The sequence below is a fragment of the Macrosteles quadrilineatus genome, unplaced genomic scaffold, assembly GCF_028750875.1.
Source record: "Macrosteles quadrilineatus isolate MER2022 unplaced genomic scaffold, UCM_ALF_1.0 Scaffold_7__1_contigs__length_78375512, whole genome shotgun sequence".
Classification (NCBI taxonomy): Eukaryota; Metazoa; Arthropoda; class Insecta; order Hemiptera; family Cicadellidae; genus Macrosteles; species Macrosteles quadrilineatus.
This window is the reverse complement of record NW_026542600.1, coordinates 61787672-61813746: the sequence shown is the minus strand read 5'-3', so window position 1 is coordinate 61813746 and position 26075 is coordinate 61787672. Positions and strand designations below refer to the sequence as shown.

General features: G+C 34.1%; 1 protein-coding gene across 9 annotated transcripts in view; it reads right to left on the bottom strand.

Moving 5' to 3' along the window:
* The window catches only part of LOC128997786 (tropomodulin-like), a 137373-nt gene that overhangs the window by 73578 nt on the left and 37720 nt on the right, over positions 1-26075 (bottom strand). Inside the window, exons 1-2 of one of the 9 annotated variants that reach the window (XR_008491144.1) lie at positions 22129-22212; positions 21407-21555 (exon numbers count right to left, since the gene is read on the bottom strand). The exons of the other annotated variants lie outside the window; for them this stretch is intronic. The gene's annotated coding sequence lies outside the window, so the exon portion shown is untranslated. Of the gene's footprint in view, positions 1-21406; positions 21556-22128; positions 22213-26075 lie in introns of those variants that run through there. 9 annotated transcript variants of the gene reach the window in all.

Genomic DNA, 26075 nt, shown 5'->3' with positions numbered 1-26075 from the left:
TAATTAAAATGAATCTAAAAGGGTACTAATGTTTCTATAATGTCTTTGATTACTATTATAAAAAATTATCTAAACTACCATTTATTTTTTTGCGATGAAAAAATACAGCTTGTATTTATTATATTAGTACAGTATTACACGCTTGACCACTGATACCTGTATTAATAACATATATTGTTATAACTATTATAACAATGAGTTATTATTAATAATTGTATGTGTTAATTTTTCTTATTTATGCCCGGTCGACCCACTGTATTGTTAGAGAGGGAAACTTCTGCTATTGAGGCTCGGGTTAGATTCTCCCCAGTCACCAATGAATTTGAGATAAAATGTGCTAATGTCGGGACCCAAACATTTTTGAGGCCATCTTAACTTTTAATTAAACTTACATTTCTCAAGAAACCCAAGAACTATTGTTTCCTTAGGCGAGTGAACTTTTCTATACTACCACACTTTTCACTAAAAGTCATACAGATATTGTGTGGACATTCTTGGGTAATTTGAATGTAGTTTTTATAGAATCATATTGAATTATGTATGAACAAATCTAAACGAATAACATAGTAACATGTATAATCCCTATATTTGTGGTACACTGGAAAATAGTTAAATTAAATAAAGTCAACTAGGAGTACGTTTACAAAATCACTGAATGATACAACTAGTTATAAACAGATTTTTAAATTAAAATAAAACTTACTTTGAATTTCCTTTTCCGAGGGTGCACTGAGAAGGTGAGAATCACAGTACCAAAAAATCACAAGTATCATATTTTCGTATCATGATTGATTTTTGTTTTGTTAATAATATATACTCAGTTTCAGCTGTATGCAAAAAGACAGAAACTAAATTGTTGAGACCCCAATTCCCAGATATTGTTAAACAGCTGATCTTGATACAGATGTTCCGAGACAGTCGCTGTTGTGTAATCGCTTCGTTATAGTGGATAGAAGCAGGATTTACAAAACGTGTTTTTAATTGGGTCTGGATCTTATTTTTGGAAACAGCTCATGATGTTGTAATCTGTTCTTTCAAGATGATAACTTGATATTAAAAGTGTGACTTAAGCTTTATATCTGGTGGTTGTTTGTAAGTTTAAGAATATATCTTGGCGTTTAAACATTTGTTTTGTAACTTTTTTAGTAAAGTTAATTACTAATGATCTTATTACGTAAAACTCATTAAAAAACCAATGCGTTTTTTGTAAACTCGTTTTAATATTTATGTATTTATTTTAATTGGCTTAGTTTTAGCTTTGATAAATGATTGAAGTAGACTTCTTATTGATATGTTAAAAGCTGTAAATGTTAAATAATACAAAATATAAACGTAGTTAATGTTTTCGCGTGAGCAAATTTAAAATTTTATTTAACATTTGTAAAGAGTGTTGAATTAGCACAAAGCAGTTATAAATCTTAGGAAATATTTGTTAAACCCCCTTGTTAATTTAGGTGCATTTCAACTGTTCTTGTATAACATTTACAGTGTTTATCTTCCATATGCCCTTCGTTTAAGGTGCACGAACAGAGCATGGTCTGCAGAGTCTACACAATACACAGAACACTTCTCTAGATAGCATTGAGGGTACTTTCAATGCCTTTGATACATTCCTTGTGGTACATTTACAGTTTCATACTATACCTAGCGTGGTATACGTGTTAACCTGTGTACTATAGCTGTACAGTTTTAGACCTTTGGTTTCCGGGGCTTGTGGTCCCTCTAATGGGGCTCAAAATAGATTCTGGAGCTGCGCGGGTCACTCACCCAACTCACGATACAACTCCTCAGTGCAAACTCCAAGCATGACCAAATATTGACATTTCTGCAGTTTCCTCTTAAACAACGTCCCAGAAGACCACGTAATGACCTTACACTTTCGTACGGACTTGAGATTGTTTAAAAATATTGTGGCGACACCACAATCTTTAATGAAAATAAGGACATTAAATTGGATTCGATTTATAGGATGCCAACACATCAGGGAGTGTCTTAAAGACGAAGATAAGTAGATTATGACTGCCTAAACTTAAGTCAGCTTTTTATTATTCAGAAACATTTATATCAAAAGCAGCTGGGCCCGGTTTTGAACATCACCAAAGCTTCTGACTTTTCTCAGGTCGTTAATTTCCATTCGATTACTGGGTCCACTCGGTTACCCTTGGCAATCACATGTTCCTTGTAACTTTGTATGTAAAGTTATATACATCCATACACAAAATAGAAACTATTTGTGGCTATCAATCGCGTACATTAGAAAAAAACATGCCTATTTTGGTGTAAACTTCCTAGACCAGAAAAGCTGTAAACATTTCGATATCGATTGTTTTTGCTACTACACGCTGGGTGGGTTTTAGTAGACACTTTTTAGTAGATATCAGTTATTGTGAATAAAGTCACACTTCCTATGACTGGAGTGCTAAGTTAGTTATAAAATGACTTCAACGATTTTGTGTATGACCTTCACTTAGAGCCAGTGGGGTTAACATATTATTTGATGAATTCTTCAAATATATTTATTTTCCTTATTCCTTCCTATTAATTAATTTTCCTTTTTAGTTGTTTTTCAAATGTAAATATTCAGCACTTATTATAAAGCACTTAAATGTTTTTTTTTTTTCAAAATGTATAGCAATAGTTTCAACTCGATGGTCATATTATCATTGAACATTATGGTATCTCAACACATGTTTTAATGGAATACCTATCTAATTTTCTTTCTTATTTGTTTGTATTGTATTCTGTTTTGTTATTGTAAATGATTTTAATTTACTTGTTAGTTGTAAAAATATGTATATATGCTATTATCAAATTACTGTAACGCATTGTATTGTGAGCAATATTTTGGAAATATAAATCTTTAATCTAATGAGTGTGAGCTGAAATAACATTTATGTAATCCATCTATTTTTATGGCACCGTAGTTTACTACGGTGCCATAAAAATAGATGGATAAGAGAAAAGTAATATTCCTTCTGACCGCAAACACAACCACGAAGTTTATCACGTAAGGGAAGGTCTACCAGACAACAATCTGATCATAGTTGCTTGCGTTGGAAATGTTTCAACAAAATGAGTCCGCAGAACACAAACATGCTGCCAAAGTTCACTCGGAAGTTTACATTTTCAAAAACCAAAATCAATTTACATCAACAATGTTTATCCAGTTTTGAAATCGTGTAGCTAACAAGAGATGTGGTTTAATCTTTGTTACTTGCTGTTAAAAAAGTTTGGTGACCATTAATAGCAAAGAAAACACGGTTTTACGTGAAATAATGGCAGTTATTACACCTGCAACCGACTAGATCTATGTAGGTTGTACCGACAACATGTTTATACGTTGGTAAACTCAGTATTGGTAGGGAGTAAACACGTTTAGAAATACTAATTAAATTTTCAGTATATTTATTAATTTTTATCCAAACCTCTCTCTGACATGTCATGTCTAATAAGTAAAATAAGTTTTCTTCTACACAGAACACTCTAATGTATGTCTTTGTAAAAATTGAAAAGCCTGCTTAACTGGGTATATCCTGGGTTTTGAGGATACACCCAGAAACGACACACTGCACCTAATTTATTCTTCATACGGAGAAGATTGTTGATAATATTACTTCGTCTATGGTCAGGCTACTTTTAGCACTTTAAATTAATCGGTCACCAAGAAATGTAGGATGATAATGCCATATACTACATTGTTTGCCCCTCATACAAACTTTGGAGGCGGAAAAATATTTGTAAAAAAGTTTAACGCCAGGGAAACAACAATCATATCAGGCTAGCTTGCGAACTCATTTAAAATAGTACATTTAATCACTAAGGTGATTTTTTTTTTTACTTGAGCTCAAGTTTAAGCTGCAGTATGACGAAAGGATATTTGACAAAATAAAAAAAATTAAAAATTGTATTTTCCCCCTAGGATTAAAAAAGGATTTTCAACATGCACTTAGGTACCACGAAGACTAAAGTCGTCATTACTATATTATAGGAAAATAGCCTTGGTAGAATAGGAATATAATTTCTCCTTCAGTTTCTAACGGATGAAATGAACCATGAAATGTATTGATATTGACCATCTGTTGCTTCCTCAACGCTCCACGACTCTAACTTATTGGCTTCTCCTTGTGGTCACATATACGTTGTGATCCGTGTCCAAAAATGGAGTTTCCTGAATCGGTCTGCTTTAAGATTTACCTGCACTTGAACTTGTGGCCTTGTTAGAAACAGGAAGAGGTAGTGTAGGAAGAGCCGAAGAGAGGGAAAGTGTGAGGAGAGAGAGAAGAAGGATGAGAAAACATGTCGCAACAGTGAAGAAGACAAGACTAGTTGTGAATTGTGATGTTATCACACAGGTTGTCGGCCAAGTCGTGTCGCAACTCGCAATAGCAATCACAACAATCGCATCTGACCGACATTCAACATCTGACATCGCTCCACTTGATCCAGGGGAGGATGTCCGTGTGTCAACATTCTGCGATGGGGAGGATGAATATAATACAGACTTGTAGTACATATAATTTTGATCATCTGGTGTTGTAAATAATGTGAAAGTAGATCAGGACGATGCGATGTCTTGAGCGAATCCATGTCAACCTGATTACTAAAACCACTTAAAAGTCTGGTCTGGGTTCACTGTAGTCTCCACTGTATAGATTGACTTCCAAATCAGGAGAATTGTGTAATAGCACACCTTATGATAGTTAGCGATCAAATACACAATCAGTTTGAGCCAATTTACTAAATAAATGCAATGTCTGAATTAAAATTGAAATTGTGAAGTTGCAGGATTCAAAAAGTGAAGTCAGTTTAAAAAGATTTCACATGACACATTGGAATAACACTATTTTATACATGTATAAAATATATACATATAAGTATATGCTTATGTAAGTATGAGTATATCTTTGGTTAGAAGATGTAACTTTTCATTAATTCGCTTTAGTTTTTTGGGGAAGCATGTTTTTAATTAACAATTAATTATGTGCTAAATGACTGTTTCATTTGGTAACTGGATTAAATGACTACTACTATTTCATGATTATTACCGTAACAAAATGGCAAAGCTTAGTAGCTTAAAAAAGATTAACAACAGAACAGATTGTCCAATTTATTAAGTTTACAAAACACTGTTTACAAAGATCGCAATAGCAATTACCCCAGTGCAACCACTAACAGAAACCAATTACCTATTTAAGTCGAAGTTATATATTTAACTCGGGAATGCGGTCATACAACCAGCTGTTATTTATTTGCCTCATGATTGTCAGCTGTGCGGCTGTGAGAAAGCTGACGAGTGGAGCACGAGTACCAACCGAACCACCTAACCCACTTACTATTGGCACGCCTAGTTACTATGAGTTACGTTGCAAGGCGCTAGATTTGAACCATGTGTTCTCGCTGCACGCTCCGATGGTAACGTATGACTACGACGCTGTTCTTGCTAATGGGTACGTTGCGATTACTCCAGTTCTTCTCCTCGACAACTTGGCTTGACTTCAGCGACGGCGAGGCTACGTCTTGATCGGGTCTCCGTATTAGTTATGTATTAAGACAGTTATAACGTATATTATAACATACGTCTTTCAACACTTTCCTATGTATTCAGACGTAAACTGAGGTCTGTGGACAAGACGGTGAATATAAATGATATTTCAATGGCGATCGATTTAGACCAGTCACACCAGTCATATTTTTAAGGTTAAATAAGTACCTATAAAAGCTGTTACTTTCTTATCCTAATATTTCAAATTACAGTTAAGCTTGTTATTAAAACGTATTATCATTGTGTTGGTATTTGACACAGTATTCTTTTTTTTTAGAATAGACAAATGCTAGTCAAATGCAGGTTACTTCTAGTCATTATTAATACATTTTTTCTGATTCCTAAAACCACTTGCTAAATCCATTACACATTCCTAACTCCCTAAAGGGCTTGCTATAGCTATAACGGCCGGGTTTCATTTATTTAATATAGACCACTTGACTATAAATTTTAGGGACGTAAAAATAAATAAATATTGGTTCCAAATGTACTCCTAGCCAGGAAATATTTAAATAATAAATCAATCACTCAAATTTAAGAAACCGAAAGTGTGTAAATGAAGCTGAAAAAACTAACAATTAATCTTTGGTAAACGAAAAAAGGGGAATAACAACATGAAACTTTTAAGATTTAAAAACACTAATAAGTCTTTGAATATATTTCACAAAAGTCGCATACAGGTTTATGTTGTTCAGAAATGTAAATATCTTATGTATCCATTTACCTATGACTGACTTTCCGTTCTGTTCTTCTGAAGCCATTTGGTCAATTTCAGTCCATCTTTTACCTGCTTCACAAGGCAACATCCTTCGGAAAACAGTTTTTCCCATAAACTCTATAAACCTTGTAGAGTATGATGTCGGTTCTATGATAGAGAAACTGTAATCCCAAACATATAAGCTTTTCACTCTGGCAATATGTTTCTTATTCAAGTTATATTCCTGTAGCACATCTATAATGCCGTAATATAACATCACCTTATCTCCATGCACTGTAAATGCTGGTAAACCATTTGGCTGCTTGTTTTCTTCGTTTTTAGTTTCAGTTGTAGTTTCATGTTCATCTTTCATTTCACAAGGTACTCGAGTAACCTTACCAGTAGGTTTTTGCCTTTCGCGTTTGCTTAATATTTTACCTTCATAAGCGATGCCCAATAGTAGACTGTAATCTACGATGTTTTGGTCCATTAAAAATCTTGAATCAGAGGCGATAACTGGCAAAAGTCTGTCATAGTCTTTTGCCTTTAAATATATCCCGTAGCGATGGTGTACGAGGAAATCATTATCTTTGAATGTTGCAAATGTCTTATCCTTTTCTTGTTTAGACGCGTCTCTATTGTACCTAGACCCCTTCAGGTCATACTTCTGGCTGATTATCTCTAACTCCGAAGGCATTATGTTGTTCATCACAATCATATTCAAATCATAACCCTGAGTTTCTGTTGCTTGCTTGTATGTATAAAGGCCAAAGAATTTCGGTAGTTGGGTGTCTAGAGTTTTTCTTGTATAACTGAAATACGGCTGGAGAACGTTTTGAAAAGTATCTACTTCGGACCGTTTCAAAGTTTTTGCCATAAATCTCGCATTGGGTGATATAAACAAACCCGATCCACTCTTTCCTGGGTTTGATAATGGTATTAAAGTGTCATGGCAGAAAAATGTTAAATAGAAATCTTCTTCAATTCTGAACAAACGCCTCAGCTCCTGGAATGTCAATGGAGCGTGAGCCAAGACCAAGAAGTCTTCAACTCTTCCAGACAAGTTGTCTGATATCGGGATAGTAAGGGTGTTATCTGATTTTACAATATCCTGAGATTGAAATTTAGTGATAGACTTTTCTATACCATGCTGAAAAGTGTTGATAAATTCCAAGAGATTTTGTTTCCTGTATGTCAGTATTCCTTTAGCATCGTCTTGCGTATGGATATATTCGTTTAACTCCTCAAAACCATCACCTAGACAAACCCAGTCTTCATCTTTCATTCTGTTACTACCCGGCTGTAATTTGCCAATCAAAGCCTCCATTATACCAATAGTCATAAGAGTTTTGATATCTTTGCCTTTTATACTGTTCCACAAACGTTCCCCGATGCCACTGACCTTTTGTTTAATGTCTTTTACATTAGGAGTATTGATACTTTCAATAGTTATTCCAGATATGTAGACCATGCATTGGGGAATTTGGAACCCCGTCAGATCATTTGGGAGATCGGGAACAGCTAGCAAAAAACTGACGTAGCTTACCTTGTGAAACGTGACTTTGACTGAGCCCGTTTTAGAACTAGCATCGCAGAATACGTCATCATTCCCCTTGAACTCTTGCAAGTATGTTTCAAATATCACAGGATTCTCAAATTTCATATCAGCTTGAAATGAAAACTCGACATATCCACTTATGGAAGAAGGTTGGAAATAAAGGTGGGAAGCAATATTACGTACTTTTAGACTGACCCTGGTTTCAGAAGTGCAGAGAAACCCTTTACTGCCGATGTTTTCTTGAAATCTGGGAATTTCTATTGATTCGGGTATCAAAGAGGTCAACCTGCTAAACGTTTTTGAAATGAACAACACTTCTTTAATTCGAGGAATATCCTTGAAGGAAATACGCTTATGTCCATTGTATATGTCCTTTAGAACTTTATCGACATAATGATAACCCGACTCGCCAAACACGCCCGACACAAACGTCGCGACAAATATCACAGAAATCAGTTTCATAATTGTAATTCACTAATCATCATTGTATTCACTTTCTCACATATCGATTCACCACGCCTATTTGAAAAGCGAACTCAATACTATTTCATGTTCTGCCACAAATGCCGTTATTATTTTCATGTGTGCACAGCTGAATTAGGCCTATTCACCTAATTATTACCTTTCATTATCATGTGGGGACTATTACCTAATCATCAGGTACGTAACCCATTGTTATCACTACTGAAGCTTTAATAATTTACACTTGTAGAGATGTAAACATACTTATATTCCATGTACATTGTTTATAGTGGTTATTTATCAAATGCCTAGTAAGTCACAGAAGGCGTGTATGGGTCCTAAACGACCCTTAAAATAACTTTACCTTTGTCCTAAATATGTGTTGTTATATTGTAGTTTTATTTTATTATTTACTATTTTTTTGGTACTATACATGTTTAGCTAACTAATTAACAACTTTATCTAAGCTATTGAATATTTAATGTCACATAATTTAGCAAAATAACAATAACCAAGAGAGAAAATTCAATTTTAATAGTACAGTAATACGCTCTGTAAGTGTAAAATTCAAAGATGTTCTATTTGATTATAAAATGGTTACAAGTACATATAGACGGGATGTTTATCCTGATTTCCAAAAGTTAACGGGGTTAGTCTGTTAGCTCTGGTGCAATTTCAGCCGCTAGATGGGGTAGGGGGGATGTAGTAACACTTCGGCCCAGTAACATTTCGGCCAAACTCAAATTTCTTAGAAAAACAGTATCACTTCGTCCCACTCGCTTTTACAGATGATTAAATAAGCTAATGGAGTAACATTTCGGCCCGACGAAAAATTGACAAGGGTTGAGGAACGCAGTTCAGGTAGTAAGAGGTACATGACCTGTATACTTTGCAACCACCCTCTGGTGGAATGTCGCCCAACCGTCACCCCTTGCATCCTCTGACCTCACATGACGGAGAATCGGTGGAATCTTACCTAACCTAACCTAACCTAACCTAACCTAACCTGTCAAATATTTTGTTGGGACGAAGTGTTACTAGTGGGCAGGTAGAGAGTTGGACCGTAGGCCACATCTGAGGGTTTCGGGCCGAAATGTTACTGGGCCGAAGTGTTACTTGGGCCGAAGTGTTACGACACGGTTAAATTCGTAACACCACTGGATGAATTCTGGTACTAAGTGGGGGATGATGAAACTATTTGTTTAAGGTGGCACAGTACTTTACGGCAATACTTTTATATACACAACTGATATTTGTTCTCAAGGTAATTGCCTGACAGTTCAGATCAGGAACTGTTGACGAACTATTATTTATTTGTTGTTATTTGGTTATACAATTTGCTATGTCAACTAAACGTGTGGTACCTGCGTACCGTGGTTCAGTGTGAAGTCATATGCGCCAGGCCATCGGGACGGTAACTGGCGGCAAATTGCTGCATTGTTGCATTGCACGACGTCCAAGTGCCATGACGTCCAAGTGCCACGACATCCAAGTGCCACGACGTCCAAGTGCCACGACATCCAAGTGCCACGACGTCCAAGTGCCATGACGTCCAAGTGCCACGACGTCCAAAAGAAAATTTTTGAGCTGTTTCATGGCGTCCAATATAAAATATTTTACTGTTGCACGACGTCCAATAGCTATCAGCGCTGTCCCACGACGGACGTCCAGAGCGCCTGCACACTGCGAGTACTGTTTTCAGACTGCGTCATTGAAATTCTTGGGGAAGGGTTGCAAAAAATTCAGGGTAGCTAAAGTTGATTTGCAACAGACAGTGTTCAACGTGACGACAATCAAAAATATATTACGAAGTCACTAGATAGAAAGTAGTTTAATTAATGACAATAGTTATATTATTGAATTTCAATAAGATAAATTGGCTATGTTTAGGATTCGTGTAGGAAGTTATTATTCAAGATTAGCAAGGCGTGAGATCTAAGAGGGAGGGCACGATATGGCTTAACTACTGAGATGGATAAAGATAATAACGCGTGGCACAGACACAAGCTACATCGTCTACATGTCATGTCTAAATCCACCCTACTACAGTACAATGTAAAATTGTAACAATCGAAAGTGTACTCAAAACAATGGCATTGTTTTGTTTTAAAGACATTCATTCATGTGGGGAGATTTAAATTAACAATATTTTCTATTGTACGCACATTTAGCTACTTTAAAGATTCAAATCAAGTATCTCTATAATACAAAAACAATTTACTAAATTGGGTTTTGTAAAGTGTATACAAAATTTTCAATACAAATTCTTTAAGTAAATAATAATTAATATTAGTTTTGGATGTTTGGATATTTTGAGTAGAGGTTGTAATACGTAAAAATAGCAATTTCTTCAACAATTAATTGACGGCATAGGGGCATGCGCACTACAGCTGGCGGTTGCGGCGGAGCGCGGGTTTTGGCGGTAAACCTACACCAGCCAGCTGACTAACCTGTGGTATATTTGTGTTATTTCCCGCTGTTTACGTGCTTTTTGCGTCCAGACTAAACCGCTATATGGTTCTGGGTTCGGGATTTATAGATTTCGCACACACTGAATGTGTTGTGTGTTGTTAAATTAATCATTGTAAGTTATTGAATTAAGTTTGTAGCATGAGTAATCCAGGAGTTAAAAGGGGGTGTTTGAATTGTCGTTTAACGTGTATTACCACGATCGGTGCTCTCATGTAAAATTCATCAGTGGAAATTTCCTGGCTAGAAACCAAGAAATTCAACGAATGCATTAGCTTTGACTATTAATGAAAATGGTGAATCCATTCCTATGTTAAAGCTGCTGCTAGTTTTGAGGCAAAAATGGTTGCTTTAAAAACAAGATAGTCTTAAAAACGAGATAATATTAATTCAAACAAATGCATTGGACAATTTTATTCGGTTCCCAGTATGGTTTAATTTAATTCTGTAAATATTTTGCTTAAATATAGTTCTACTAAGGACGAGGAATAGACTTTTAAATAAAATAAGCTATATAGACATTTGATATATGTTTTAACAAATATTTAGTAGTTCTTTATGTCCAAACGATGGGTTTATTTGTAATACGATACATTTTGTGGTCAGTTACCAAAAGATCCTAGCCTATAGGTATCGACTCATTTTGGAAATCACTTTTACTTCCGACTGTTTTTTAAAGTAGCCATATCAGTTCAGTTCTTAGAATTTAAATGTTTTACATAACAGCCCGTGTACTCATAAAAACACGGGTATTGCGGGAATGATTCAACTAATCAGCTGTTCAGGCCAATTTAATTGTTGAGTGGTGCAATTAGTGTTTGGTACAATGTTTCGTTGCATCACAGTCAGTGGCAATGAGAGGTTGAAAACGAAAACATAACCTCTCTTAGAAGTTATGAGAAGTGATTTATAGTAATTAAAACATTGTTGAAGGTAAAGTATTGTACTCAACTCGTGGAAATAGTGATAACGACACTCGTAGAAGTTGTTAAGGCACTCGCCAAGGCTCGTACCTTAAATTTTCTACTCGTGTCGTTAACACTATCTTTACTCAATCGTTGCGTAAACTACTATTATCGAATCACTAAGAAAAACGTAAATTTGTAACCACGTGGTATACAGTAAACTAACTGATGTTTCCTTGGGACATCAGTATTGTTCACAACAACCAGACCACGCTAAACAGAACAAGGAGGAAAACAACCCAGGCAGGGAAATGCTTTTTTGCCATCACACTCCACTGATGTTGCGGCAATGCAGAGACCTCAGAGAAAAGCAATTGTGTTACGTTGTAGTTACGTAACTATAATATTATAACTATGTACTGCCCTTTTAGGCTAAAATAGTTTAGATGCATCTATTAAAGAATGACCGATACAGTTCACAAGCAACAGAAATATTTGTACTGAATTCTTAATACATGAGGCGTAACATAATTAAATAACATAATTAAGCATAACACTTAAGCTTATAACTTTCAACACAGTGCTCTATAAGTATAGTATAAGTAAAGTATGGATGTCACAGTTTTGCATTCTATGTTTAAGCCTCTAAAACTGTTTTATTCACATAGAAAACAATGCTGTAAAATTGCAATTTCTTCAAAACACACACACATACTATTTTAACTCATCGTAGTATAAACTTCGAGGAAAGTACATATTTTAGCGAATCTCCCATATAGGGGATAAGCTATTATAGTATGTCTCATGGCAAGACCTAGACTTGGGGCGGATTTACTTTCTCGTTTTGATGCCCTCAGAGCCCAATTACACCATCCGTCCAATTCCACATACAATATAAATGTATGTCCGTTATTACGATAACTCGAGCAAAAGTCATCAGATCATTTTTAACCTAAAAATTAGTATATTGAAGCGTTGTCGTGCGCGTTATGTTTGCGGGGAAATTAAAACTCATATTTTATTGTTATGGAGGATAAATAAACGTCTGTTGCTTATTTATACTTATATATTTCACGGTAAATTTATTTTTTCCACACCAGGCTAAATTTAATTTGGTCTATATTTTGCGAAAAACACCCTTTATTACTTTCCTTGTAGCAGCAAACCTAAGTACTCAATAAAACTAATATTATTTAAATAGGGACTAGAGGCATGTTTAAGGAACCATTTTGTGGAAAAAACAACCAAACAAACTGGAAATCCGCGTAGTCTGCAGGTATACTGCGGCGGGGGTATTTAATTACTGTTGCTAACAAAGATTTTGAAAATTTAGTCGAAAATTATAAATCCTGATGTTAGTCTCTATTTAAAGCTTTGAATAATAACACACATGTAAATGAATATACGAGTGTGTGTGTATACAGTATATATTTATAATCAGTAACAATAGTTGCAGTTTAAAAAGATGAAATGTTAACATATTGAATACAAAATGTGTGTTACTTCTCAGCGCAAGAGTGCATGAAGATACAGATATTGCTGCTGTCTTGCGCCTACCATTTTAAATTGGCCATGACAGCAGCAATAATGTTTCCAATGTTGCGTTGTAAGTCATCCGGGCGTAGAGCATATCAAGGCACATTAATATAGATTCTTTCCTATAATTTTAGTATTAGTACTAAATTTAAGTATTAGTAGTAGTATTAGTACTACACATGGTGTATATACAAAATATTTAACACATCTTAGTGACTTACAAATAGTTTAGATGCATTTATTGTATACTATCTCATTTCCAATTACTTGGGTGAGTGACCGTCCCCACATGCAAGACTTTTTCCACCCCGTACAATATATTTTATCGTCCAAGGACGCTAGGCACGAGACTGGGATTGGTTTTCACGTTACTTCAGGCTAGAGGTTCAGCCAAGGGGTTGCGGCAATATCACTTAGATAAAATCCATTGGTGATTTCGTGGGATTTGAACCCGGGACCTCAGTGACTGAAGTCCCGCGCTCTAACCACTAGACCAACTCGCTCCCCCTGTAAATTAGAACTTAATGTAATAGAAACACCACTTGTATACATTGAGAATAGCGTTATAATATTTCAAGGACGGTTAGATACTTCAAAAAGTAATCAAGATTAAGCTTCGAAACATGGTACACTGTTACTGGACATTGAAATAATCTTTACACATTATTCGGTGATGCGCTACCTCCTCAGGAGGATTGCTAGAAGTCACAAGCAAATCTAACACCTAGCAAATGTAAGCATATGTTGATATTCAGATCAAATCAAAGGTATTTGACTGGGTTATTAGTAAAATACAATCCCGCAAACCAGAACTCAAACAGACAACTGAGTAAAAATGGCAGCAGTTTCTTTTCTGCCATTTCTTGAATCTGCCATTTTGAATTTTTGGCTGCCATTTTTTACTCAGTTGTTATTTTGAGCTTAAACTAGCGACATTATATTCTGCCAATAAGGACCAGAATCGATAAAGGAGTAATCGATATGCTTTATTACTTTTTGAAATATCTAACCGTCCTGGGATTTTTCCCACACTGCACGACAGCCAAAGCTGTATCCATAAATATGAGATGTCAAATCTATTACAGTAGAGTCAAATTCGAATAGTCAAAATTCCAACATCCGTTTTCAGTTTCGATAATTTGGATTTGGCGTTCGGATTAAGCCTGGTAGAAAACCAACCATTCGTTTTTTGCCAGAAAATAAATAACAAAACAGAAGAAGCAGAAAATTTACCATTTTTGCAAATAAGATTTTTAGTGTATGTAATGTCTGGTTTTATAATTTTCACATTTCAATCTCTCACTGATGAAAAGTGTTAAATACTTTAATATCTGAGTACAGAAAACTAAATTTGTTATCTAAATTTAAGCATTTCAATATGCATGACTAGAAACATATTTCAACGGGATTGCGATGATAAGTTCTAAAATTCAAACTACAAATCGACAATCCGAACTACGTCCAGTCCCAATTGGTTCTGATTTCGACCCCCTACTAAATCCAAAACTCAACGGTGTTATGCCAATAGCAGTGTAGCAGTAACATCGTTTTTCAAGGTGGTTGTTTGGGAATATTTTTATCAAAACATTCGTGACTCAGGAATGTGAAGGTCCGGGATCGACCTCGATATTGTGAAATGCTTTATTTCAGTTGACTCCCACCGTGGTCCACTTGGCGTAGAGGCTGGGGCTGTCGCCGCCATCGTCGTATATCCGTCCGTCGCCGTCGTAAGATAGAGGATAGGTCGGATAGGATACGTTGGCTAAGTACAACCCTGATACTGAATAGGCAACGGTGGGAACATTTGTTACGCGGATGGGGTTTGGGCACGTCGGATATACAGTATAGTATAGAATAGATTAAGTGGGGTGGGTATTTTGAGTGGCATATGAGTACAGGTCACATAAAGATGCAATAATTATGCAGGATATGTTGCATACTAATGATTCGACTATAGAATATATTAGACTATTTCGATATTGTGTATATGTTAATAAGGTTGGTACATAGGATATGTTGTTCATGTTGGGCAGGCAGAATGGAATAGGTTACGTTGAATGTAGAAGATAAGTTAGATATGGACACTTAAGATCCGTGGATGTATATGGATGTCAAATGTGGACAATTTTAGATTTGTAAAATAAAATGGATGAATCGGATACCCAGGATTCATTGGTCACGTAGGACTGGTAAAGTTGAATGGACTACTTTAGGATAAGTCGGATATTTAGTATAGGTTAGATTCGGGACCCAGTATTTTTTTTTTAATGCGTTAGACATTAAAAAAATAAAACCTATATTTCAATTTTAGGGCATGAGAGCTTCGTTTATTGTTACTTGTGAGGGTTAAAAGTGATACAACTGCGTGGTAATCACAATTGTATCTTTTTGTACTGTAATAATACGATTCTTGCTGTTTCAATCTGCTCGATTTTTTCTTTGGGAAGATTAAGAGCATTTTCCGCCTCAATGCTACACGATTCTGTGTGGGGGGAGAGTTGGCACAGTGGGCCGCCATCTTTGTCAAAACTGATATTTTGGTGCAGAGATTTAGCATTTAACACTATGACACTAATTGATTGCCACATGGACCACCACCAGACAGGCACATCATAGTTTTGGCCATTGATTAGAGATACTGGATTAAATATTTATCACTTTATGCTCATAATGCATTTAAACATGTCTACAGATAGCAGGCACAAATTTGCTTCCTTGCTGGTGATCATTAAGCAATCGATTAAACAATAAAAAGTGAGTAATATGTTCGTTTAATAAAATTCGATTTGGCTGAACGATGGTCTTTGCGCATTATACAGGGTGTCCCGTAACTCTCTGGACACTTGTACATAGCGTTATTCCTTAGGTCAAGACAAACACATTTCACCATAGGAACATGGGTCTGCGGTGCCTAGTTTACCGACTGTCGGCATTTATGTGTTTTTTAACAAAAACATTAATAACTCCTAAACGGTTTGAACTACAGGGTTGAGATTTTGCAGAAATGTAAATCTTATTAAGGCTTATCTTTTTTTTTTATTATACTAAAAAATCATTAACCGTTATAAAATGGCAGCCATTTAAAATATTTGATGGAAAATTTAACGAAAACCGTTAACTTAACGTTTAAATTGCAAGAGACAAAAAGTTAGTAAATTTTATATAGTTTTCAATGAAACCTTATTTGTTAAGAATGAATAAATAATAACAGAGAAATGTCTTCTTTTCCAAATGCATTACCACTTTTCTCCATTTAAACAATGCTAAACAACGTAAAAGGAGTATAATTAAATGGAGAAAAGTGGTAATGCATTTGGAAAAAAAGACATTTCTCTGTTATTATTTATTCATTCTTAACAAATAAGGTTTCATTGAAAACTACATAAAATTTACTAACTTTTTTGTCGGTAAGCTAGACACCACAGGCCCATGTTCCTATGGTGAATTGTGTTTGTCTTGACCAAAGCAATAACGCTATATGTGTCCAGAGAGTTACGGGACACCCTGTATAAACACCAAAATTCCCATTATCCAAAATCATTATTTAAAATTAAAATTTTTAATTTATATAAATTTAAAATTTGCTATCGCATCAGGCAATGGTAAAAAAAACGAAAACTGGTAAAGCAATATGAAGATTGAGAAAGACAAATTAAGATATGTGGGGAAGTATTAGTAAAAGTGTTTGTTAGAAAATTGGATAAACTATTAAGTTTTTATTTTTGGTCACATAAACTTTCAGGTTTATTATCTTGAATTGATTGATTGAAAACGTTGATTCAAATTGTAAGGAAACGGATTTTCAACGTTTCAGATGTTAGTTAGTTGACCTTTAAGCGTTATTGACTAAATATGTACTTAATGTGCTAAAGTTCACATTAGAACTGAAAACAACTTGAATTTAAAATATTTCCAATAATTTTAAACTTTAAAGAAAGAAAACAGATTAATTATAGGGATTTGGGTTCTGTATTGACATTAGTTTACTTATAAGGACCTCAAATTAAATACAATAATACTATAATGCAGTTGATATTCCTGAGCAGCGGATTGATAAACAACTTTGATTCAACATGTGTAACCGGAATGATAATCTAAAATATTTAGCACTGTCTCTTTAAAATTTATTTGATTCAGAAATGATTTAGATTGCAGTGTTTCTGCTATAATATTTTTATACGTTTTATGTTCAATGTTCGTAAGGTACATTGGTGTAAGCGGCGCATTTTTGTGTTTCGTTCGTTCTGTGTTAACTGTAGCAAACTATTCATTCAGTGCGGTACACGTCTACTTAAGTTGATAACGTTTGCAAAGTATGAAACGGTTTACCATTAAACCTTTATTCGATCAATTTCCACATCTAGTTGGAGGGCTGGTTTCCCTTGGCGTGGTTTGATAACATTGGAAAAATTCTAAGGTGATAAAGTTTGATCATATGCATAACAAAACCCGTTAGATTTCGTCTGTATTCAAATTGAATTAGTTTACTTAGTTACTTAGTTTAATTAGTTTTATATTTGGAAATTATTGCTATATACAGGGTGATTGATATAAGTGTGCCAGCTGTTTTATTCGAAAGCTATAAGAGGTATAACAAAATGTTAAATTGTAACTGCCTTGGATTTGTTATTTTAAAAAATGTTGGTCAAGTTGGAAAAAATTATTCTAGCCACAATTTTTCCAATATGGCTGCCAACTTTGATTTTTCTTATTAAAGATCCTATATTTTATGATTTACTGTATTTAGAAAGTAAATGCAATTGAAATACACTTTTATTATTGGCATTTTTTCTCTAAAGCTACTCATTTAGGAGTTACAGCGTGTTAAAACTAAGAAAAAATGACTTGCAGTGTACATTCTGCGCCATGTAGCTCCTAAATTAGTAAGTTTAGAGAGAAAATGGTAGGAGTAAATAAGTTTTAAAATTCCATCTACATTGTTAAAGCTGATGTCTTCGACTCCAACTGCATTTGAGATAAAACTTTATAAAAACAACCGTTTTATATACAGGGTGTCCCACGAAGGGGTTTAAACGTTTGATTTAATATTACTTGCCCATTTGTGCTCCGAACATTTTTAAACTTTACACAGTTTATAAAGTAGGTTTAAAAAATGTTCTGGGAAAATTTCAGCTCCCTAACCCTCGTAAAACAAAATGGTGGTATATTGAAAAAGTTTAACTTTAAACACATTAAAAATAGTGTTTTTGGTATTGTTAAATATTTGTATTATCACATCCTAGGGAAATAAGGCTTTTTAATCAAGAAATTAGAACATAGCCTAATGAAAAACCTAAAAGTAGAGTCCAAAATTATTCAAACCGTGAGCCATCACTAGTTAATGAATAGCAATAAATTAATTCATTAAATATGATGGGTTAATAAAAACATTCAATATTCCACCATTTTATTTCTACGAGGATTAGGGAGCTGAAAATTTCCCAAAAAAAAAAAAAATCCTTAATAAATTATTTAAAGTTTTAAAAACATCGGTCTATAAATGGGCAAGAAATATAAAGTGAAACGTGTAAACCTCTTAGTGAGACACCCTGTATATGTATATATCTATAAATGGGCAAGAAATATAAAGTGAAACGTGTAAACCTCTTAGTGAGACACCCTGTATATGTATATATAGTACATACGGTTAAAAGTACACAGCTGTTTATGAATTAGATCAAACATTTTCTTAAGTAACAACCAACAAGTACAGCACTTCTGGTTCGCAAATAGACGTCCAGTAGTCTATTAATCCTGTGGGGTCGGTGGACAACGACTCGAGTCCTGTTCAATGTCTGGTAAGTTTAATTGTTGGCAGAGTGGCATTGTACAGAAATATACTTCTTTGTGGTTCTATATTCACCGCGTCTCTAGCCAAGGTTTCCGGCCCCAAGCCGAGAACCTCCGGAACTAATTTTACTGCCTTTGATAATTCGCATTAATTAATTGAGTTTATGACCTGTGCTGTTTTGAAGTTAGCTAATAGGAAGATTTTAAATCGGTCCTGATCGTATGGGTGGCTTACTTAGATAGACAAATTTTGAAAAAGTATCGTATAGAAACACACCCTTTCTATAATGTGTTTTTACACTCTAATATAACACTCTGTTAGAAAACGGAAATCAGTACTATCAATGAAACGAACATTTTATAAGTTACAATATTATCAGCTGATTAAATACATACCGATGGTAATTTTTCAAGAAGAATAAATTAAATTTAATTTGACTCGGGAGTACATTCTCCTATACTTTAACGGAACATACATATTGTTTTATCACGATTATTGTATTGACGCTATTCATGTATACTGTGTACTAAATGAAAAAAGGATAATTTGATTTGATACACATAAGAAATATCATTGGATCGTCATAATTACAAAGGTTAAGACTACATTTATGCATCAACCATTTATTAATAAGTATAGTTGCGATTGAGATCTAATGGAATCTACATGCATTTCACATTTTGGATTTTACATATTGATTTACAGTTGGAAACCTAAATATAAAAGTGTATATCTTCTTATCATAGTTATCTTATTTACAATATTTTGTTTATTATATCTCCATGAACAAGAAATTGTGATTTACATCTAAAGGTTAGCCAATCGTCATATTCATATTTTTAAATAAACATATTTTTTCGAAACCGAAGAGTCAAATAAGCATACATATTTTTGGATTTGTTATCTAAATAACTTCTTGAATAGCATTGTACATGTTATTAAATTTACGGAAAGTAAATTAAAGAAACGTCTTATAACACTTAAAACATAATATTTACGCGTATACACTCACAATCGCTCATTGGGCTGTAACTCACATTCGCCCATTGGGTCTGATGATGATTGGAGTGTCCAATCGAAATCGATCACCACTTACCATCTTTTTGTATATTTACCGTCTTGTGAATAACAGTATAAGCGTAAATATATGATTTGTTATCATAAGCTCCGCAGTTCATGCAGATGCCAAGAATAAAATATCCACAAACTGAGATGTTTTCTCAAATATGAGCTTTGTTTATGAGATATTTAAACTAATTTAAACCTTCCGTTTTGAAAATATCAACGCACAAGGTGATTTTATCAAGTACATTCATTATGGTAAAGAATCCAATGACCCTAGGCATGGGGAGCAATAATAACGACTATCCCTCTGTTTCGGATACATCGTATTAAACTGATAATTCCGCGTACGTTTTATGAGATGGCATGTATAGTGGTTGTGTTTATAAACTTTCAACTATTGTGTGATGTTTGCGAACGTGGGTCTCTACATGTTTTTTACAACTTACCCCGAAGCGCACGGCCAATCAAGTTAATGTCGAGCGCACAAGGGACAATAATTTGTTGTAATGGATAAAAATATTTTATAAATTCCCCGAGTTATCTGTAATCATAAAAATATATAGTCTTCTCTATTTGGCATTGTTTGTGAGAATATACAGTTTAAGAACAGTGTTTGAGGGCTGTTGCACTGTAATACTACTTTAAACTATTGCGGGGTAAAATTGTTTTTACTTTTTCAATATTTTAGTGGTTAGAGTGTTTTGCTATTTCATTAATTTGAAGAACGTTTAAAACATTCTCAGTAAAAACTTTATCTTACAAATATTAATAAATGAAAATTAAATATTGTATCATGTTTAAGTTTCAATGGTTCAACCAATACCAAAACCGAAAGAGAGGTTTCCTTACTATGTATTTTACACATTGGTTTCGTAGATGAGTGAGGTCTTTTGAGTAAATAATACGAAATATTGCTCGAAATTGCAAGTTTCCAGCTCTGGGTTTCATGTTTAAAGATTTATCACATACAAGGGTATGATTCTCATTACAAGGTATGTCAGAAAAATACAATGTTTGATTTGTTGTAAAAGTCTGTTTTTTTTTTCATAAAAGTATCTCAAAAAATTCGGTAGAAGTGTAACATTTTACCATGCATTAAAAAGGTAGGTATATAGTCCTAAGAAGGAATACACCATCCTTATAAATAGCTGTTTAGTATTACTGTAACAGTTCGAGATTGTCATTACTAAACGTAACAACATTTTTTAATACAGGTTTCTCTAGTTTCCCGGAAAGTGTTGAATATCGTGCTATTAACGGCCACCCAGTATTATTGTTAGGTTATAAATCTTATTATTGTTCTTTAGTTACAACCTTTTACTTTATGTGAAATTAAGCAAATATTTTATTGTTTTAGTAGATTATAAGATAAATGAAATACCTTTTTGTAGCTGCTACTCCTTGTAGTGGTTTCTTCCCACTCTTGAATAAATTCTTCCGTACCCATTTTGACACTTTAATTTCCACAGAATCAAATAATATCACTCCGTTAATGCAGTCCTGTTCGCCGAACACTTTGCTTGACGTACTCTATTGAGATGTATTTAATTATTGTCAGGTGTAAACAGCTATATTAACTGCAGCGAAGCTGTTATAAGTAAGGCGTATAGTGAAATGAATGGTTAAAAATGAGCTACAACTGAGAATTACACTAGGATGAATGCAATCTCAGGAAAATGGTTACCAAGAAAATAAAAAGATTCGATTAAATAAACAGGATACATTGTCACTCGCAGATGATGAGATAAATGTAGGAACAAGTCCCTACATTAGAGTTTTCTAGTCGTTAATGCAAAATATGCTTTGCCACAAAATAGAAAAATCCAAATTAGATGTAAAATACGTGAAAATCTACAAAGAATACGAAAAAATGTAGAATGGTTATAGTTTGTCAGCGAAGTGTTAGTCAGATATGTAAACAGTTGGTTAAAGTTTGTTTAAAGCTATGTTTATTGGCGTTGAATTTTTTTCTTATTTTCCATAAATCAGCATACAATACTGTGACAAATGCATTGCAATGGAAGAAAAACTCGAAATTAAATTATTAAGCTGTGTTAAAAGCTTTATTAGCAGTAACTAAGATTCATAAATTAAGTAACAGACCACTTGCTACCCTCCAAGGGAGCGACTTGAGACTAAAACAAAGTTTCGACAGAGAACCGGCCGGTGCTATTCTGAAGTCGGACTGTGGGACTGTTTCCGTAATCCGTCCCCCTCCTAGGACTTCACGCACACACGCACACACTGACGAACCCGCTACTTGGAGAGCCTCGGTCCAAATTATCAGCATCATTAAACTCGCGACGCTCTTGAACGGACAAATTTACTGCTAGAGGCAGAGTGTAGGGCCTCGATCATCACCTTGAGGACCGTAGTGGAAGAGTTGGAAAATCGGCTATTGTAGAAAGCGTGGGTGATCCGAGAAATCACTGCCGGCACCTGCTTACCGCTTACTAGTACAGTATAAGGATTCATGGTGACTCTGTGGACATAAAGGTTACTCTAAAGTTTACTATGTGAATCAATTTGAACCCTGACAGTTTAGGAACCTAAAAAGTAGCATTTAACTGCCTTTTCTAGTTAGGAAATTATTTTTTATACCACCCAACCCAACTTGAAGTTAATAAAACTAATTTTTTTGTATTAATAGACTTTACTTTTACTCAATCCTTATTGGCCTGGATTGGAGCACATACATGATGAGTGCTCGTCTTGCTGCCTTTCTTGTGAATTCCATTGCACCATTTATTTGAGGAAGGGCCAACTGCCTTCGATTAAGCTCTGTTAGGGGAGATATTTTATACAAATATACATATGTTACTTATTTTTCCATACTTTCAATTTGTGAAGGTACTATGACAATAATAATGGCGGGAATAATAAGGCGTTAAAGTATTTTTAGTATGTACTATTGTCTAGGAAACCCATACGGTATAAATAAAATGTGTGGCGAATGAGAAATGTCATTGGTCCACCATACAGGTCTGTCTAATAAAGTAAGATTATACAAGGATATATTTAAACTGAAATATATCCCTGTAGGTATACATAAAGTATTGATGACATTATACATACAGTATGGCCGTTTAAGTAAACCCTATATTTACAAGAAATATCCTTAAATAAAACAAGCTAAATGTGTTGACACAAAATTATTCTGGATATTATTAAACAATAGTTGAAGTTTATGACCCACACACATTTCAAGTCATAATTCATTTATTTAACCCCGGTGAACATGGACAGATATACTGTATTTGGTTTTCCTCAATGAAATTCAAATTACGACCGATCAAGTTTATCAAACAATCAAGACATGCCAGGAAGAGGTCGAGAAGGATAAATTGCTTAATTGTTTTAGTTGGAGCTTGAGGCCAAAAGATTCGCTCGAATACATTTTATTAGTGTTCTGCCATCTGTATCAATCACTCTTTGAATCACTCTTAACTGTTTGGCTTCTTACCAGCTCCACGTAACAAATGGTGGCAATTTGAGTAATTTTTCGAAACTGGGTTTTATTAATTCTTGGACATTGAAAATGTTCAACAGAGCATAGCCTAACCTTTGAAATATGTAGGAATTCGTCTTAAATATATATTTTTTAAAGGTATGATTATGCAGTTTAACCTTTAGCTAAGTGTATAGAAAAGAAAACATGTTTACACATTTCGTCATTATAACAATAAAACATAGCCATTGTATGGAGTTGCAGTCACTTTTTGTGAATTTAATTACCACGAACTGATCGGTATTCTTAAAAATCCCACACTGTAGGAAAGTAGATATTGGACCCAAGTTAAGGACTGGTTTCAGTTTGAGGACTGATGCATGCTATTAATACCCCCGCAGCAAACCTGCCGACTAAGCGAATTTCCATTTGTCTGAATTGATTTTCAGTTAAATATATTTTTATAACATTAGGTTTAACGAGTACCTAGGTTTGCTGCTACAAGGAAACTAATAAAGTGTGTTTTTGAGTAAAATATTGATAGCTTAGTACAAAATAAATAAATTTGCCAAGTTTGATCAAAATACATCCATAAACAAGCAAACTACAACATTTGACAATATTCTCCATAAGAATAACATGGGAATTTTAAATTTACAATTTTTTTAATTTTCTCCGTTACTAATAATCGAACTAAAATACTTTTATATACTAAATTATTTGTTTTTTTAAGCTCTTTAAAAAGGTCTAAAGAGAAATCGGGAAATTTTGTGTTTTGAGGGTTAAAAGTGAGAAAAACCAATTTTTACCCCATAAAACCCCCCGTAAAGCCCCGTTCCCATGGTCCGATCGTGCTGGTTCGCGAACTCATTCAAGTTTATCCCGCTTTACACCTTTAAACCAAATTTCATCAAAATCGGACAAAAATTACTCAAGTTATCGCGTTCACGGACGTATATATATATATATATATATATATATAAGTCTATATATATATACATATATAAAAATTTGAACGAATGGTGTTTTTGGCCTCTGGGGACATCAAAATGAAAAAGTAAATCGGTCCCGGGTCTAGGTCTTACCGTGCCACCTACGGTAATAGCTACTTCCCTATAGGGAAATTCGCTAAAAGCACACGAAGATCTTTGGCCTAACAACTTTAATATACTTGGATGAAAGCTGCATCATATACTAACCAAGCACAAGTAGATTTCTCACCCCATTGTAAATTTTGAAGATAGTTTTTCGTGTTTAGTTCATGTACAGTGACACTGGGCGTCAGTGTCGATGAAATTTTGTTTCTATTATTTTAGGGTAAATTTCATGATTTGTGCTTTATTGTTTGGTTATATAACTAGGGTACGAGTTATTGTTTGTGATTATATAGTTTTATTAGGTTAAACGAGGTTTTAAATTACTGAAATAACAAAAAACTAATTGTAAACAATACTCAACCTCTACAGTACACCGGACAGAACTAAAAATAAAATTGGCTTCAGCTGTTCCCTAAGGATGAGAAATCTACTAAGATTTATCTATAGTTGCATGTATAGTAGTAATACTGTATCATAATAATAATACTGTATACTGTAATACTGTATGTAGTTATAAAGTAATACTATATCATGTTTTCTTCGGACATGATAAGGGTTGGACAAAGAAGGATATCAACAAAAATATACATTTTTTGGTTTTTGTAAAAAGATAGTGTTGATAATTATTAAATGGGAAACTCGCTCATTATCTTTCCGCCAAAATACGTTTTAAGCCATGTAAAATTAAAATTGAGATGTATTTATGTCATAGCTACCTTGTTATGCAAACTGCCAAACAACTGTAAACATATTATGCGGGTGGGTTGGTTTTTAAACGAATAAATATTTTAAACCGGGACTGTACCACACAGTTGGCCTGGATATGCGATTTTACAGATGCATTCGATGCACATTTTCAATTTTATATATGCTGGTAAGGTTCCAATAAATAACTTGTTTGCACAAATATATAGCACGGAATTGTTATTTTAATTTATCCTATTATTAGCCTAGCACGTATATCATAAGTATTCATAAGTCCATTAATTATTTTAACTCACTGGTTGCTAGCAGGGATGTTTAAAATGCGTTTATCAAGAACACAAAACTAACTATTGTATCAGGCATGAACATTCAATGGTGAATTAATAATTCATAGGTGGGATTTATGGAACTAACTAAATTGATGGTTTTTTGGGGGAACAAATGATATAGTGAATGAATATAAATACAAGATATACCTAATCTAATACAAGGTTCTTCAATACAAGATTCTTATAATATATTGAGACAGTCAAATGGTGGTCAAAACCGGAGTTTTTATTGAAATTTACTAATGAGAGTGTATACAGGCACAAAGTCAATAAATTAATTTTATAATTGTTAGACACGATTCAAAATAGACATAACATTACAAAAAGTATTAATTAACTACACTACTGTGGAAATGTAAAATCATGTAGACTTGTTTACTGTACATCTGTGCTGTGATATATATATACAGGGTGGCTGAAAAGTAACTTGCATCCCCTCTTAACTTTTCAACCATTTGAGATATTTGAAAT